Source organism: Stomoxys calcitrans, chromosome 1 (genome assembly GCF_963082655.1).
Source record: "Stomoxys calcitrans chromosome 1, idStoCalc2.1, whole genome shotgun sequence".
In the NCBI taxonomy this organism is placed as follows: Eukaryota; Metazoa; Arthropoda; class Insecta; order Diptera; family Muscidae; genus Stomoxys; species Stomoxys calcitrans.
This window is the reverse complement of record NC_081552.1, coordinates 167645239-167662354: the sequence shown is the minus strand read 5'-3', so window position 1 is coordinate 167662354 and position 17116 is coordinate 167645239. Positions and strand designations below refer to the sequence as shown.

The 17116-nt window shown below is 37.8% G+C and overlaps 1 protein-coding gene and 1 long non-coding RNA gene across 4 annotated transcripts in view; one reads left to right on the top strand and one right to left on the bottom strand.

Moving 5' to 3' along the window:
* Positions 1–17116, bottom strand: part of LOC106090296 (uncharacterized) — an 878040-nt gene that overhangs the window by 49000 nt on the left and 811924 nt on the right. The window lies entirely within an intron of this gene.
* LOC106093292 (uncharacterized) overlaps positions 1–17116 on the top strand; it is a 58205-nt gene that overhangs the window by 14220 nt on the left and 26869 nt on the right. The window contains exons 3-5 of one of the 3 annotated variants that reach the window (XR_009396434.1): positions 4600–4801; positions 4887–5482; positions 9461–9979. This is a non-coding gene — a long non-coding RNA (uncharacterized LOC106093292). Of the gene's footprint in view, positions 1–4599; positions 4802–4886; positions 5483–9460; positions 9980–17116 lie in introns of those variants that run through there. The other 2 variants (XR_009396433.1, XR_009396432.1) reach the window with 2 other exon arrangements.

Below are 17116 nucleotides of genomic sequence, written 5' to 3'. Positions count from 1 at the left end.
GACGGGTTCAAATCCCTCCTCAGTCAGCATCCATAATAGGTCATTTATGGTGGTCACCCATAGGAGTGGCGATAAAATGCCCCCCCTGTGGCATGCCCTGTGCCACTTACACCTTTATATTTTTGTCATGGGACGCACAATTTATCCACCTGTTCCTTGGCATATATATATATATATATATATGCCTCGCCAGATAGTCTGCCTCTTTCTGTAGTAACGCTGGAAATATTCCATCAGGTCCAAGTGACTTAAATGGTTTGAAGCTCCTAAAGGATTCCTTCACCATAAATTGCGTTATTATTAACCTTCGATTAACGTCATTATTCCAAGATTCCGGTGCCTCCGTGAGTCCCTTCGTAACCTGTGGAAATTGGGTTTTCATCAAAAGCCTCTACATGTCCTCCGTTGTCTCTGCTCTTACTCCCATGTCGTCTACTAAAGTTTCAGCTTGGACATGGGTTTTTGAGAAAAACTTTTTTATCTTGGCGGCATCATTAACGTTGTCGACCTGTTCGTAGGAAAGCTTCCATGAGGCACATTTTGCCGCTCTGGTAATCTTATTGTATTCCTTGAGCCGTGTGTAATACACATCCCAATAAACTTCTACTCTTTTACGAAGTGCTCTGTTAAAAAGTCTGCGGACCTCTTTCCCAATATTGCGGATCTCCCCGATCATCCAGGGTTTTTGTTGGGCTGATTTCCTTTCCCGAAGAGGACAACTATCTTAGAAGGACCCCACCAGTGTAGTCGTAATCCTGTTGACATTTTCGTCAATGTCTTCTATGCTTGGACAATCTAAATTATCTTGCCAGAGTCTTCTTCTGAGAGCCTTCCCAATTATGCCCAGTTGGTTTTCAACTTATTCCAGACGCTTATCGGATTCGGCGCTGGCCGTGCCATTCTAAACCTAATGTAGCGATGGTCAGAGAAAGAGACTCTTCAATCCTGAACCTCATAGATTGTCTGTTTTGCATTCCTCACCAGCCGTTGCAGCTCCGAAGTGGGTGGAGGTGTCGGAGAGTCGAAAGGCAAATAAAGTGATGCTCCAGGTATGCTCCATCGTCTCCCTGTCTCACCACTGTTGCATCCGACATTGACAACTCTGGGGAAAATATATAATTTAAATTTTTATGACAAATAACGCAGGTCCTCGGCCGAGTAACAGTGTAAGCATAGGATAATTGGTAGTTGATATGGTTCAGTCCAGGCACTTTGTCCCGGGTCGTTCATGGCTCCTGAATTAAGACAAAATGAATCTTGCCCTTGCCCTTGATTTCCTCCATCAGAGAGTGTGTAGCAGTCTCGCTCTGGCGGAGGTTAATCTGGATTACCTCCATCATTGGTCCTCCAGTAAATGGACATCTTGGGAGTAGGTGATGATCTCATCGTCTGTTCCCTGTTCTTTAGACTGCATTGACTTTTCTGTCACTGCACTGCCTTATGTTATCGTTTTAGGTTCTTTGCCTAGTCTAGTCTTCCGACTCTTTATAAAGTCGGTAATTGTTCCATCGTCGGGTCCCTGTTCGTTAAGCTGTATTGGGTTTCCATTCCCTGTACTGCCTGAAGTTTCAATACTAGGATCTTTGTCTAATTTAGCCTTCCAAATCTTAAGTAAATGAGCTTCTGGGGAGTAGGTGATGGTACCATCATCGTCTCCCTGTTGGTTGGGTTGCATTGAGACTCCTGTCACTGCGCTGCCTAATGTTTCAATATTAGAATCTTTAACTATCCCAGTATTCCGAATCTTTAAGTCGGCGATGGGTCCGTCTCCGGGTTCCTGTTTGCTAGGCTGTGTTGAGTGTCTCGCCACTGCACTGTCTGATATTTTATTATTAGGAACTTTACTTTTACTAGTCTTTCCAATATTGAGAGATGTCGTGATTGTCCCGTTGTCGGCCCCCTGTTTGTTGAGCGCAGAATGAAAATTTCTGCCTATTTTAGTCTTCCCAATCTTGTAAACGACAGCTTTGCTCCCGTAGTGCGACATGCCTTTACTCTTAGCCACTTAGTCTTAACTTGTCACGGAGACTTGATCAATGCCAACCACAAAGAGAGTTCCTTTCTCCTTCTTCTCCCTATGGAAGACCTATTATTATAACACTGTTATAATAATAGGTCTTCCATAGGGAGAAGACTGTTAACAGTTTCAGCGACACCGGATAATAAATGCAGCTTTTATGGGTTCCAGACCCTTACTCGGCAGATTGTTCTATGTGGCAGCTATATCTAAATATAGTCCGATCTGAACCATATTTGGGTCGGATGTCGGGAAGCAACTAATTGTTTTAAATTTCAGCGGTATCAGGAGATAAATAAAGCTTTTATGTGCTTAAGACTCTTTATTTGCAGATCGGTCTATATAGCAGCTTTATCTAAATAAAGTCCGATCTGAAACATATTTAGGTCGGATGTTGGGGGGTTTAAACTCACTCACTGTTTTAAATTTCAGCGAAATTGTCTTATATATGCAGCTTTTATGGGCCTCAGATCCTTATCCGGCAGATCGGTCTATATGGCGACTATATCTAAATATAGTCCGATCTGGAGCATATTTGGATCCAATGTCGGGAGGCTTAAAGAAACTCACTGTTTAAAACTTCAGACCCTTTATCGGCAGATCGGTCTATACAGCAGCTATTGGCAAATATGGTCCGATTTGGCCCTTTAAAGAACGTATCCTGCGTGCAGCGAAAATATGTATTTGTGCCAAATTTCAGCCCAATGTCTCAATTTTTGAAGGCTGGATAGTGATTACAACAGACGGATGGACCGATGGACAGATACGCGGACATCTTTAAATCGTCTTAGAATTTTTCGACGATCCGAAATATATATACTTTGTAGGGTCGGAAATGGATATTTCGATGTGTTGCAAACGGAATGACTAAATGAATATACCCCTATCCTATGGTGATGGGTATACAAATGTTTAAAAAATTGAGTAAAACCATGCTTAGTTTGGCCGGGCCGAATCTTGGAAACCCGCCATCATGGATTTTGCTAAAAATGAATACAAACTAAATTTTATTGAAGGGCATACTTTTGTTCTACCTACCAAACTTTTGCCAAACCAGCAAAATTAAAGCTTCTAGGAACCGATCAAGGATGTCCGAGAGACCGTTATATGTGGAAGCTATATCAGGTTATAGACCTATTTGTACCGTACTTGGCACAGTTGTTGGAAGATTTCAGCCAAATCGGACAAAAATGCTTTTCGGTCGAACGAATAAGATATCCGCTTGAAATTTTGCACACGCACTTTTTATAATCGGTTCAGATTTGGATAATGCTCCCATATATATCGGTCCTTCGACTTGACTTCTTCCGATTGGGTTAAAATTTGCACGCAGTGTTCTGTCACGTCTTCCAACGAACGTACCAAGTGTGGTTCAAATTGGTGTATAACCTGATATAGCTCCTATATAAATTGATATCCCGACTTGACACATGAGCCACTAGATACCACAATTGTTATCCGATTTGGTCGAAATTTTACTTAGTGTTCTGTTATGACATCCAACAATCGTGACAAGTATGGCCCAAATTTATTATGATTTAGCTCGCATATAAAACGATTGGCTTCTTGTACTCTAAAAGACGCAATTATTGACTGATTGGCTAAAATTTTGCACGTTGTGTTTTGTTATGACTTCCAACATTCATGGTAAGTATTGTCCAAATCAGTCCATGAACTGTTATAGCTCCCATATAAACCCATCTTACGATTTGCCTACTACTGCTTCTAGAACAAAAATTTTTTACAATTTTTGCCTGGTTTGTCAGACGTTTGGTATGCCTTTCAACTAAGTTTAGTTTGTGTAAATTTTTAGAAGCATCCATGGTGATGCGTTTCCAAGGCTCGACCCGGCCGAACTTAGCATGTTCATTTCTCGATTTTCGAGTTTGTTTGAAATTCAAATTGAAAATTTAATTTCTTTATCAAATTGTTTATGTTCTTTTTTTATATTGAATAGCTCTAACCTGTTAAGAGGAATTTTTGTATGCTGATTTTTCTTTCTATTTATTATCTTTCCATTCGTTTGTGGCTTGACATTTTCAATTTTAACATTTGTTTAGCCCTGTCCTTTTTTTGCCAACCTATAGTCTTATGCCTTAGGACGTGTTGCCTTATCACACCTCGTTGCCTTCTTTTGATGCGAAATCACATTTACGGAAAGACACAAAAGCAGAAGAGGTGGAGTAGGACAAGAAACCATTTGTAATCCATAAATTGAATCAATATTAACCTCCTTTGTAATCTACCGCCACCATAATTGTCATATCGAAAATAAAGAAGTTTGTGGAATGTCTCTTTGCCAGCATTGAATAAAACTCCAAAACGCCATGTAATTTGCATACAATGAGACAATCATATGGCATGGGGTGGGTTAAGAGGAGGAGAAGGTCTAGGGGGCCCTTAGTGTCAGACATTTACCTACATTCGCCCATTCAATTTGGGAGTTGGTGTTAGACCTCTTTCGAGTCCCCCCAAATAAAGAATAATAACACACAATAACGAATACTCGAAATGTTCCAGCCAAACATTCAAAGTTCTTATTTGAAACATTACGTCGTTTTTTTGCTCTTCTGCTCTTGCAGGCATTACATTTTCGTTATTGGGTAAAATAGTCGTTTCGTTACAGCAGAGAAGAAATACCAAGGCCTCAAAGGACTCATACGAAGAATAATGTCTTTAAACTCTGTGGCTCAAAGGGCAAAGAAGAGCAAAAAAAGAACGCCATACAGACTATGGACAACAAAACAGCAGAAAAAAGAGGCCTACTCCATGTATTGCTTGCGGGTAAAGGCATTTTCCCCCCAAATTTTTTCTTTCACTTCGCAACAACGACTACAAATAAAAATAAAAATTCTGCACTCAATTTCAGGGTTCAACGAAGGAATGTATGATGGCTATATGGGTGTGTGGGTGGATGGACGTTGTGTTCTGTAGCAGGGGTCTAGCTATGACTGTTGGCTTGGTCTGACATCCGGTATGAAACAAAGAAAAAAAAGGCAGCAAAAAATTCCCCGTGCAGGCGTTACACATTACGGTTGTAATCATAATTTTCGATCAAGAAAAATTGTATAATAATCGTAGTAATATCACACAATCACATGAACACCCAACCACCCACTCAAACACACTCATGTTTGCCACGTCGTCTCTAAGCACTTGTTTGGCATAACATGTACACATATACATACTTTCACAGATGTGTCGGCATACATTCACACACTCGAAGGAAACTCAATGAAAACAAAGTTATAACAAACTGTAAACAAAACTCTCACGCACACACACTCAAACACTACATATACATAGATACTAAACTCACAAAATAATGAGAGCAAATAAAAAAACCATCGAACCATGAGAAAAAACAAAAATAGAAGACCACCAACCTGGAATATGAATGGCTCCGCCAGGATGTCACCGAATTCAAAGAATAATTTGCAGTGCACGAAGAAAAACCCCAAAAAGGTAAATGTCAATGAAAAACAAACAGAAATATGTCCAATGATAAAATTAAAAGTTTTTACGTTCACATGAGAGTAACTAGAATAAAACTTTGTCATTCCGGTTGCAACACATTGGAATAGTCGTCTCCGACCCCATTATGAATACATATTATAGGTCGTAAAGGCTTGAGGAGGACACCATAGCTCAGAGGTGGAATCGAACAGTCCTCATTAATGGAATGTTCACGGTAAATTTGTATTTGCAAAACTTTGAGTGGCAGTCTTCAATCAGATTCACTTAGTTCATTGTAATACCACAGGAACTAGAGAAGGAAAATGTCTTCTAGTTCATGCTGTTGAAACAAAGCAAAGAAATGATAACCTAAGTGACCTTGTCATTGCGATGAATGAGACTTCTGTTCGAGCCAACGGCAGCAAACACAGGGACATCTTCGAGTTTGGATTAGGCCACATAACTTTGGAGCGTTCACAGTACCCAAAATATTCCCAATTGTTTTTGAATCTCTTTGGACCTTATCTCGTAGAGTTCGCTTAGTACTCCTGGAATTTGTAAGGTAGGTCGTAGGTTTGCGAGACAATCGAGTATATTAGGATTCTTTCCGTACAAGGAAATCAATTGCAAATTTGGAGGCGAATATTCTATTAAAAAATCATATCATTGTGTGCTGTCCGATGCAAGTTTAGACGAGTTTGAATGGCGTGCCGCAGGTAGAGACCTCTTTGGAAATAAGTTTTTACATGGCTACTTTGCATGTCATAGTACCTCACAAATGTCACCAACGCTGAAAATTTTTCTGATCTTCTCGCCAGAAATTAAACTCAAGCGTTCAGCGTTATACGCGAACATGCTTACCTCTGCTATGGAGGTAAATTATATAAATTATATATATTCTTGATCGTCTCGACGTTCTGGGTCGATGTAGTCATGTCCGTCCGTCCGTCTGTCGAAACCACGATATCGGTCGAACGCGTAAAGCAAACCGCTTGAAATTTTCCATTGATACTTAGTATTGATGAAGGTCGTTGGGGATTGCCAATGGGCCATATCGGTTCCGATTTGGATAAAGCTCCCATACAAACTGATCTCCCGATTTGACTTCTTCAGCACGTGGAAGCTGCAATGTTCAACTAAATTTATTTTGTAAAAATTTTTAGCAGAATCCATGGTGGTGGGTTCCCAAGATTCGGATCGGCCGAACTTAGCACGCTTTTACTTTTTTTCTTTACTTATTTATTATTATCACATCAAATTTCAAAGCATTTGGAATTTTTTTCATAGGAAAAAACTAAAAATTTTTATATTTCATAATATATTGCTATGTTTCTTTGTATTTAATCAAATAGTTAGTCCGATATTATTTTTTCTTGTATATAAGGCCATTTTGCCATCTGGTATAGATCCTACCTAATTTTTTATGTTTGCCATATCAATTTCGTACTATTTCGTCCTTATCGACTTTTTGAAAATCTTAAGCGTCATACAGGCTTGTATTTTGCAAAAACCTTTGCAGATACTATGCGCCAGAGATCTTTTATGAGGTTCTCATCGATTTTCATGGCTGGCCGCTATAGTAAATGTATGTTTCTTGGTCTAAAATAAGCCTTTTTCAACAGTTCAACACGGAGGTAGCATTGTTTTATGAAAAATTCAAACAATTCGTCAGCAAATTCAATTTTGATATTTTTTAGAATGTCTTTATATGGTACTGCATTAATTTTAGTTGGAACAAAGCATATTTCTAACTTTTAAAGTGTTCCAAATACTATAAGGGATCCGTGGCCATTGTTTTGATGCAGCACTCTTTTCGAAGGTACCATCCAATATATATGATGACCATCGGGTTCATTAATATTGAAGTTTATTTCGTCACAAAATTATACAAATCGAATTCTTCCCCCCAAAATTTCGATTTTTCTGCTATCAAAATTCGTGTGTCTTTAAAGCAAGAGTTACGAAAGTTGTGCAACTCTACTTTGCTATAAAAACACATGGATCCAATTCCTATTTTATTTGTTTGCAACTCATATTTTCATTAGCCCTTCTGTCTATGGTTACCATACAGACTTTTAACAAAAAGCTACTGTATTGCAGAGTGGATTGACTGCAGCTGTAATTTCCACTATTATTTTAGTAGCTAATCTCATTTCAGCAATCATTTTAATGTCCCGTGCCCAAAAATTTGTCTACATGGGCATTTTTCGTCCTATATATTTCAAAGTAATCACCGAAAAAAGTGGAAATTATTGGCCTTCAGCTCCTAAAACTTTAATTTTTAATAATGTACATATTATTATTTTCTATTGAGATTTTAAACTTCCACAGAAACTAAAAATAACCTTACTTTGTATAGAGTTGAAACAGAGAATTGGCTATGGAATGGCGAACTATTCAAGGTAGTGAAAATTTTCTCTTTTAATTGTTGTTCAATTTATTTCTCATTTAGATGGAAAACAGCAAAATATTTTTGCACATATAATTATTTGTCTGGGGTACTTTATAGGGTCGAAATGGATATATCGCTGTATTGTAAACGGAATGGCAAAAGTATATACCCCCACCCTTCGGTGGTGTGTATAAAAATGTGAATTATATCTTGTAACTATTTAGAAAGCGATGGCGTTATTCTATTGGGATTACGCCAATTTTCTACAAAGAAATGCAAAATCGAAATTCCCATTAACAGCCAATTTTATTTAATAAGGTTTTAACTTTATTTCATGCCGAACTATCAAATTACATCCAAATTGAGTGAAAAAGGTACCTTAACAATACCTTAAATCAGGCGGAACCCTTGGACAATTTTTTGCAATCATGATTTCTATACAGCTGGAAATCCAAAATAAGCTCCAATTCAGTTAAAAATGTGGGTGGAATCGTGCGTACCATTATATCGGCTTATACCCAAACCTGAAGCCAAATATCTTACAATTAACATATATGTCTGTGTCAAATGCCAAAACTCGTAAAGACTGGGAAATCTAGCGTAAAATATTGCGGATTCATCTTCGGTTGAGGCTATATTTAAAGGGCGATAAAAAAACGGGGATATGAGAACTTCAAAAAACTTTTAGAGCTTTGTTATGCTAATTATGCACCTTCACTCTTACATGATATGCTGAAATGTTGCATATGAAAAATATTTTTGGTAATTGTAATTTTTTTCCCCATTTGGTAAATACGTTTAGGTTGTTTTTGCCATTTCCTACATCAGAGCATTTATTTTTTTTCTTTATAAAATAGAATTTTAGGAATTTGAAGTATGTCATTAACTTGGCGGCACATACACAACGCACATGGTGTCTTCAAATCTTTTCAATTTTAATCTGCTCATGGTTTGTTGTGTGGTTTTTGGCTATACGTTTAGAAACGTTAGCCTACCAGATCGACATATATATTTTTCATATGTCTGACGATGTTAAAAATGCTACCAACAACAATTTTAGGCAAGAACGAGGTCATGCAAGTATTTTTGTGGCGCATTTTCGTTAAGGCCAAAATATGTGCTTTGCAAAATTGTAAAGTGTACACACTCACATTTCAAATATGAATGTGATTATAGGTTGGGAAAGTTTTTTATTTTTAGTGGATTCTTGCACAAAGTTGAGACTGTGACTTTCCAAAATAAAAATGCCTTCTTAATTGTTTTAAAATATACGAAAATAATGAGGTGAACATTTGTTAGAGAGTGCAACAAATGGTTAAAGATTTTGTGCCATATGCAAAACGTTTGCAGTATATAATTTAATTTGCTTGGCCAAATTAAGCGGGATTTAATTTCGATTCTTAAAGCTTTTATAGAAAAACAATTGTTTGGTGAAATTTCAATTTTGAATTTGTGTTAAAAGTTCATAAATACATTCGACATATTTCTACAACTAGGATTATAGAACAACTATTCCACTGCAAAATAAATCCGTCGAACATATAACAAGGAATTACGAACTAATGATTCTACTACAAAATATACCTTTGCTTTAGATGGGTTTCAATGCGCTTAAGCACCTCTTTGCTGCATCACATGAATCACATGCTCCTCATAAATGTTTACAGTTAATTTTTCATACACGAACGGCAAGGATTATTGGGATGTTGCCAAAACATATTGCCAAGCTGCTGAATTATTGTGATTGCATATGAAAGACATAAAACATTTACCCCTCAAAATGCATTTCACGTTTTGCCGAAAAACATATTTATGATTTTTTGTAGATAAATATCACCATCATCATCATAGTGAGCTAGAGGGCCAAAAACAAATCATTGAAGTGACAAGTACACGTAAAATCGGTTTACGTTGCCAAGGTAAACAGTACCAGAATCTACAAGAGAACATTGTCAGTCATCCAAGGCAATTGGGTGAGGTGGTTAGTACAAACTCATAAATATTTGTTCAATGATGGTACTGGCATAGCTATTATTTTGGCAACAAGCTTTTTTTTTGTTCATTTATAAAAATAAAAAATTATGTAGGGAAAAAATAAAGCAAAAACCCTTAAACCCCTTGCATTTTGTTTTTGATTTTTTTGGCATGATTTGATCATGCATTCTGATATGAAATTGGGGTTTTCCACAAATCGTAAAAACTCATCATACCAAATGCTTCACGGATTAATTTGATTTGTATGGCCACAATTTAAGGTTCAAAATGCCCCACAATGACAAAAAACAAGTAAGAGCGTGCTAAGTTCGGACGAATCTTATATACCCTCCACCATGGATCGCATTTGTAGAGTTCTATGCGCGGTATCTCTTTTTAGGCAAACAAAGAATATTGAATAAGAACTGTTATGCTATGGGAGCTATATCAAGTTGTAGTCCGATTCGGACCATAAATGAGTGCTGAAAAGTGTAGAAGTCATTGTGTAATATTTCAGTTCATTCGGATAAGAATTGCGCCTTTAAGGGCTTAAAGAAGCAAAACCGCGAGATAGGTTTATATGGCAGCAGTATCAAGCTATTTATCGATTCAGACTATATTAGACACGTATGTTGAAGGTCATGAGAGAAGCCATTGTACAAATTTTCTGCCAAATCGGAAGAGAATTGGGCCTTCTAGAGGCTCAAGAAGTCAAAACCCAGATCAGTTTATATGGCAGCTATATCAGGTTATGTACCTATTTGCGCCATTCTTAACACAGTTATTGAAAGTCATAAAAAACACCTCATGCAAAATTTTAGCCAAATCGGATGAGAATTGCTCGCTCTATTGGCTCAAGAAGTCAAGATCCAAGATCGGTTTATATGACAGCTAAACGAGAATATGAACCGATTTGAATCGTACTTAACACAGTTTGTGGAAGTGATACCAAAACACTACGTGCAAAATTTCAGTCAAATCGGACTAGAATTGTGCACTCTAGAGGCTCAAGAAATCAAGACCCAAGAACGGTTTATATGACATGGACCGATTTGGGCCATTTACAATCCCAATGGACCTACACTAAGAAAAAGTATTAGTGCAAAAGTTCATGTGTCTAGCTTTACCCCTTCGAAAGTTAGCGTGATTTCGACAGACAGACAGACGGACGGACGGGCGGACAGACAGACAGACGGACGGACAGACGGGCGGACATGGCTAGATCGACTTAAAATGACATGACGATCAAGAATATATATACTTTATGGGGTCTCAGACGCATATTTCGAGGTGCTACAAACAGAATGACGAAATTAGTATACCCTCTTCCTATGGTGGAGGTTATAAAAGTATTTTTGAAAATGCCCAACTTTTCAATGGACTGCGAGAGAGTGATTTTAAAGCGCTGTGTCGCTATCCGGCTTATGTTAGGACGATTGCATTGGCAAAACTTGGTTCAACAGACGTAGCTAAACAGCAAGTTGTGAGCATACGAAACAACTATGGGACGAACGCTAGAATCTAAACATACTAGATAGGCATAAACCGGATCATGTGCAAATTTTGAAGGCCCTTGGTGGTCTGTGCGTCTCTATGCAGGCCTCTTAAGTTTGTCACTTGGGCATTTCGAAATTTGTTCAGGCTGCCAAATTTTCATTTGTGGTCCGATTTCCATATCTCTTCTTATCTCGGCAATTTTCGTCTCCAATTTTGTTTTGTTTTGGAATTTTGGTAAAGACATGCTTCGTATTTGCGAAGGTATTTGTGAGTCGATTTTCATGTATATGCATGATAGAGGTTGGTGACAAAATTTGCAACGGCTTTGCTACAAAAAGTTTCCACATCCAATTATACAGTTACAAGTAAAAATGTGCTAAGTTCGGCCGGGCCGAATCTTATATACAAAGGAAAGGAAAGGATAAAAGAAAATAATTGCTATGATGTTGGAGCTATATCAAGTTATGGTCCGATTCGGATCATAATGGAATGAATGTTGGAGACCACAGTAGAAATCAGTGTGAACAATTTCAGTCAAATCGAATAAGGATTTCGCCCTTTACTGGCTCAAAAAGTAAAATAGAGATCGTTTTATAGGGGAGCTGTATTAGGTTATAGACCGATTCAGACCGTATTTGGCACGTATGATGAAGGTCATGGGAGAAGCTGTTGTACAAAATTTCACCCAAATCAGATAATAATTGCGCCCTATAGAGTCTCAAGAAGTCAAGATCCCAGATATCAGGTTATGGACCGATTTGACCCATGCTATGCACAATTATTGAAAGTCATAACGAAACACGTTGTGCAAAATTTTTGCGAAATCGGATAGGATTTGCGCCCTCTAAAGGCTCAAAAAGTCACGACCCCAGATCTGTTTATATGACAGCTATATCAGGTTATGCATCGATTTCACCTGTACTTGGCACAGTTGCTGGAAATCGTAAAAAAACACCACATTTCAGCCAAATCGGATAAGAATTGCGTTCTCTATTGGCTCAAGAAGTTAAGGTTCAAGATCGGTTTATATGCCAGCTATATCAGGTTATGAACCGATTTCAACCATACATGGTACAGGTGTTGAAAATCATAACGAAACACGTCGTGCAAAATTTCAGCCAAATCGGATAGGAATTGCGCCTTATAGAGGCTCCAAAAGTCAAGACCCCAGTTCGGTTTATATGACAGCTATATCAGGTTATGGACCAATTTCAACCATATTTAGCACAGTTGTTGAAAATCATAAAAAACAGCTCATGCAAAGTTTCAGCCAAATCGGATAAAAATTGTGGCCTTTTAGTCGCTCAAGAAGTCAAGATCCAAGATCGGTTTATATGGCAGCTATATCAAAACATGGACCGATATGGTCCAGCCGACCTACACCTGTTAGAAGTATTTGTGCAAAAATTCAAGCCGCTGGCTTTACTCCTTCGAAAGTTAGCGTGCTTTCGACAGACAGACGGACGGACGGACAGACGGACGGATATGGCTAGATCGACATAAAATGTCATGACGATCAAGAATATATGTACTTTATGGGGTCTGAGACGAATACTTCAAGGAGTTACAGGCAGAATGACGAAATTTGTAAGGGGTATGCTTACTAATTTTGTCATCCTATGGTGGAGGGCAGGATTCACTGAATAAGGTTAAGCCAAGCGATCAGCCGATATACTTTTTTTTTAATATTTGGCAGTACTTGGCATTGAGGATGTCAACTTGTTCTCTTTTTACATTCATTCTTTGTTTACGTTTTCTCCTATATGATGACATTTTTAATCGTCAGATTTGACATCCTTAATGATGTTTATGGGGCCTATCCACTTTGTGTTTTTGCATGTGACCTAACCTTCTATTAGTGAATCCTGGGTGGAGGGTATAAAAATGGATTTTTTAATTTGCTGGTTGAAAGAAGTATTCTCATTAATTAGTTTTCATTAAAAACAATTAAGAGCGTGCTAAGTTCGGCCGGGCCGAATCTTATATACCCTCCACCGTGGGCCGCATTTGTCGAGTTCTTTGCGCGTTATCTCTTTTTATTCAAACAAAGAATAATGGATAAGAATTGCTATGCTATTAGGGCTATATCAAGTTATAGTCCGATTCGTACCATTAATGAATTGAGTGTTGAAGACTATAGTATAAGTCATTGGGTTATGTTTCAGCACATTTTGATAAGAATTGCGCCTTGTAGGAGTTCAAAAATTATAATCGGGAGATCGGTTTATATGGGAGCTGCATCAGGCTGTTGATCGATTCAGACCATATTGGACAAGTATTGTACTAAATTTCTGCCAAATCGGATAAGAATTGCGCTCTCAAGAGGCATAAGAAGTCAAGATGCAAGTTCGGAACCATACTTAGCACAGTTGTTGAAAGTCATATCAAAACACCTTTTGCAAATTTTAGCCAAATCGAATGAGAATTGCGCCCTCTAGAGGCCTAAAAAATCAAGATCCAAGATCGGTTTATATGGCAGATATGACAGGTTATGTATCGACTTGAACGATACCAAGCACAGTTGTTTAAAGTCATAACAAAGCACTTCATGCCAAATTTTAGCCAAATCGGAAGAGAGTTGCGCCGACTAGGGCCTAAGAAGTCAAAATCTCACATGGGTTTATATGGAGGATATATCAGATTATGTAAAGATTTTAAGCATAATTAGCGCAGTTGTTGGAAGTTATAGCAAACCCCTCATGCAAAATTTCAGCCAAATCGGATGAGAATTTCGCACACTAGTGGTTCAAGAAGTCAAGATCCAAATCGGTTTATATGGCAGCTATATCAAAACATAGACCGATATAACCCATTACAATCCCAACCTACACTGATAAGAAGCATTTGTGCAAAATTTTAAGCCCCTTGCTTTACTCCTTCGAAAGTTACCGACGGACGGACATGGCTAGATCGATTTAAAATGTAATGACTATCAAGATTATATATTCTTTATGGTGTCTTATACGAATATTTCAAGGTGTTACAAACGGAATGGCGAAATTAGTATACTCCCATCATATGGTGGAGGGCATAAAAACTTTCATATGCCTTAATTTTTATACCCACCACCATACGATATGGGGTATATTCATTTAGTCGTTCCGTTTACAACACATCGAAATATCCATTTCCGACAATACAAAGTATATATTTTTCGGATAATCGTAAAATTCTAAGGCAATTTAACGATGTTCGTGTGTCTGTCCTTCGTCTGTTGTAATCACGCTACAGCATTAAAAAATTGAGATATTAAGCTGAAATTTGACACAGATATGTCTTTTAGCTGCACGCAGGTTAAGTTCTTGAGCGGGCCAATTCTGACCATATTTGGATATAGCTGCCATATAGGCCGATCTATCGATTAGTGTCTGAAACCCATAAAAACTGCATTTATTATCCGATTTCGCTGAAATTTGAAAACAATAAAACAATTGTTTTAAGCCTCCCGGCATTCGACTTAAATATGGTTCAGATCGGATATAGCTGCCATATAGACCGATATGCCGGTTTAAATTTCGCCCAAATTTAAGACAGTGAGTTGTATTAAGACTCTCGATATCCGTCCTAAATATGATTCAGATCGGACTATATTTAGATATAGCTGCCATGTAGACCGATCAACCGATTAAGGGTATGAAGCCCATAAAAGCTTTATTTATTATCCGATTTAGCTGAAATTTTGAATAGTGATTTATTTTTAGCCTCCCGATAACAAATTCAAATCTGACTATATTTAGCCATATCCATAAACGCACCACCCTGGGATGTGGGTATACTCATCTAGTCATTCCGCTTGTAACACCTCGAAATATTGATCTAAGACCCCATAAAGTATATATAAATATATATATATATATATATACTCGATCGTCTATATATATACCTGTCCTTCCGTTTGTCGAACTCAAAAAGCTAGCCGCTTGAAATTTGCACAGATACTTCTTATCTTCTTATGTAGGTCATTGGGGATTGCAAATGGGCCTTAACTGTTTAGATTTGGATATAGCCGCCGTTTAAACCGATCCCCCGATTTGACTTCTTGAGCATCAAAAGCCTCAATTTTCTTCCGATTTGGCTATAATTTGGAATAAAGACTTGAGTTACGACCAAGTAACATCCATGCCAAGTATAAACTGGATCGGTCTATAAACAGATATAGCCCCCATATAAACCAATCCCTGGAGTTGATTTCTTAAGCCCTTAGAAGCCTCATTTTTCACCCGGTTTGGCTGAAATTTGGAAAAAAAGATTTTATGTGTGACATTATGTGGTGGATACCCGAGAATTGGCACGGCTGAACTTAGCACGCTTTTAATTGTTTCATCAAAAAATCATCCCAAGTTCACAAATTTCTCAAAATCGCGCGCGCGGTTTCAAATTTGTCAAAAGGTCGGTTTTGCTCGACCTTAGTCTGTTCTTACTTGTTTCTATTCGCTTTATATAAAATTTGAGTTTGACAAGCTAAGTATTCAATAGCGAGCACTTCAATCATTATGGTTCTAATGGGAAATATCAGCACCTTTCCACTTTGGAGCTATTTTTTTTTTTTCCATTTCGATTGTATGGCAGCCGGCAGTTAAAAGGCCACGGTCTTTGTTCATAAAAGAGCAGAGCAGTAAAATATAGAATGGAGTCATTGTATCAATATTTTATGCTGTGACCAGTCAATTGTTGATATGAATTCACCAACTGAATTATGTATGACTGCAGTATTTGCTCTTAACTTTTGGCCATTTTGCAAATCTTGGCGAAATGCTGGCGCTATTTTTATGAGTGTCGTTCATGGGGCAATAATTATTGCAGATATTTGATTTTTATAGATTTTACATAAATGTGAATTTGAGAACGCCATGTGTATTACTACAAGTATTAAACGACTACAACGCTAAAGGACATTTATCTAATGGGCTTATGAACATTACAGCGACTTTATGGTGACAGAAAAATCAAGAATATTGTCATTGTCATGCTATAGCAAGATATTTGACAGCGAAATTCACGGCTGCTTAGGCGCTGTTGAAAAATGTAGAATACTGGCTGACCCGGGACCGCTCCGCTGCGCCTTCTTTTACTTTATATGGAACAAAAGTTTCATTGGAATATTTATTTTCGACAATTAAAGAGCTTTTAGTGAAATACCATGCTAACTTGACTGAGAGTCTAACAATATAAGTGCCTTTATCTGAATCCCATATGATCTTTATTGGTCTACGAATTTAAGTTTGGATGTTAGGTGTACTCCATTCTTGAAATACTTCATTTCAGCCCGATATTCTTATAATTTCTGATTTAGTGGTGTTTTCGGGGGAGAGGTGGTCCCCCAGATACTTGGCCCTGAAAAAATATTAGCATCGTGCTCTTCTCTCAAATACCATTTATTTAAACCCCATATTGCTATTGGCTTAAGAGGAGTTTACAGGATGAGGCGTTCCCCAAACACATGGCCCTAAAATAGGTTATCAAATTCGATTTCTTATCTCAAATACCTTTCATTTGAGCCATATATTGGCATGGTCGAAACATTTTTTCCCTTTGGGGGGTGTTTTGGGAAAGGGGTGATGCCATTAATACATGGTCCTACATTTGGATATCAAATTCGTATTCTACTCCCAAATACTTTTTTTGAGCTCCATATTGCGATATGACCGGTTTGGGGTATTGGCCCTAAAAAGTATGAATATTTAGCTCCACTCTCTTTAGGACCCAAATTGTCTTGGTGAGCAAATACGTCCAATTTGGGGGTTGTTATGGTGGTGGAACGTCCGCTAGACAGTTGGACC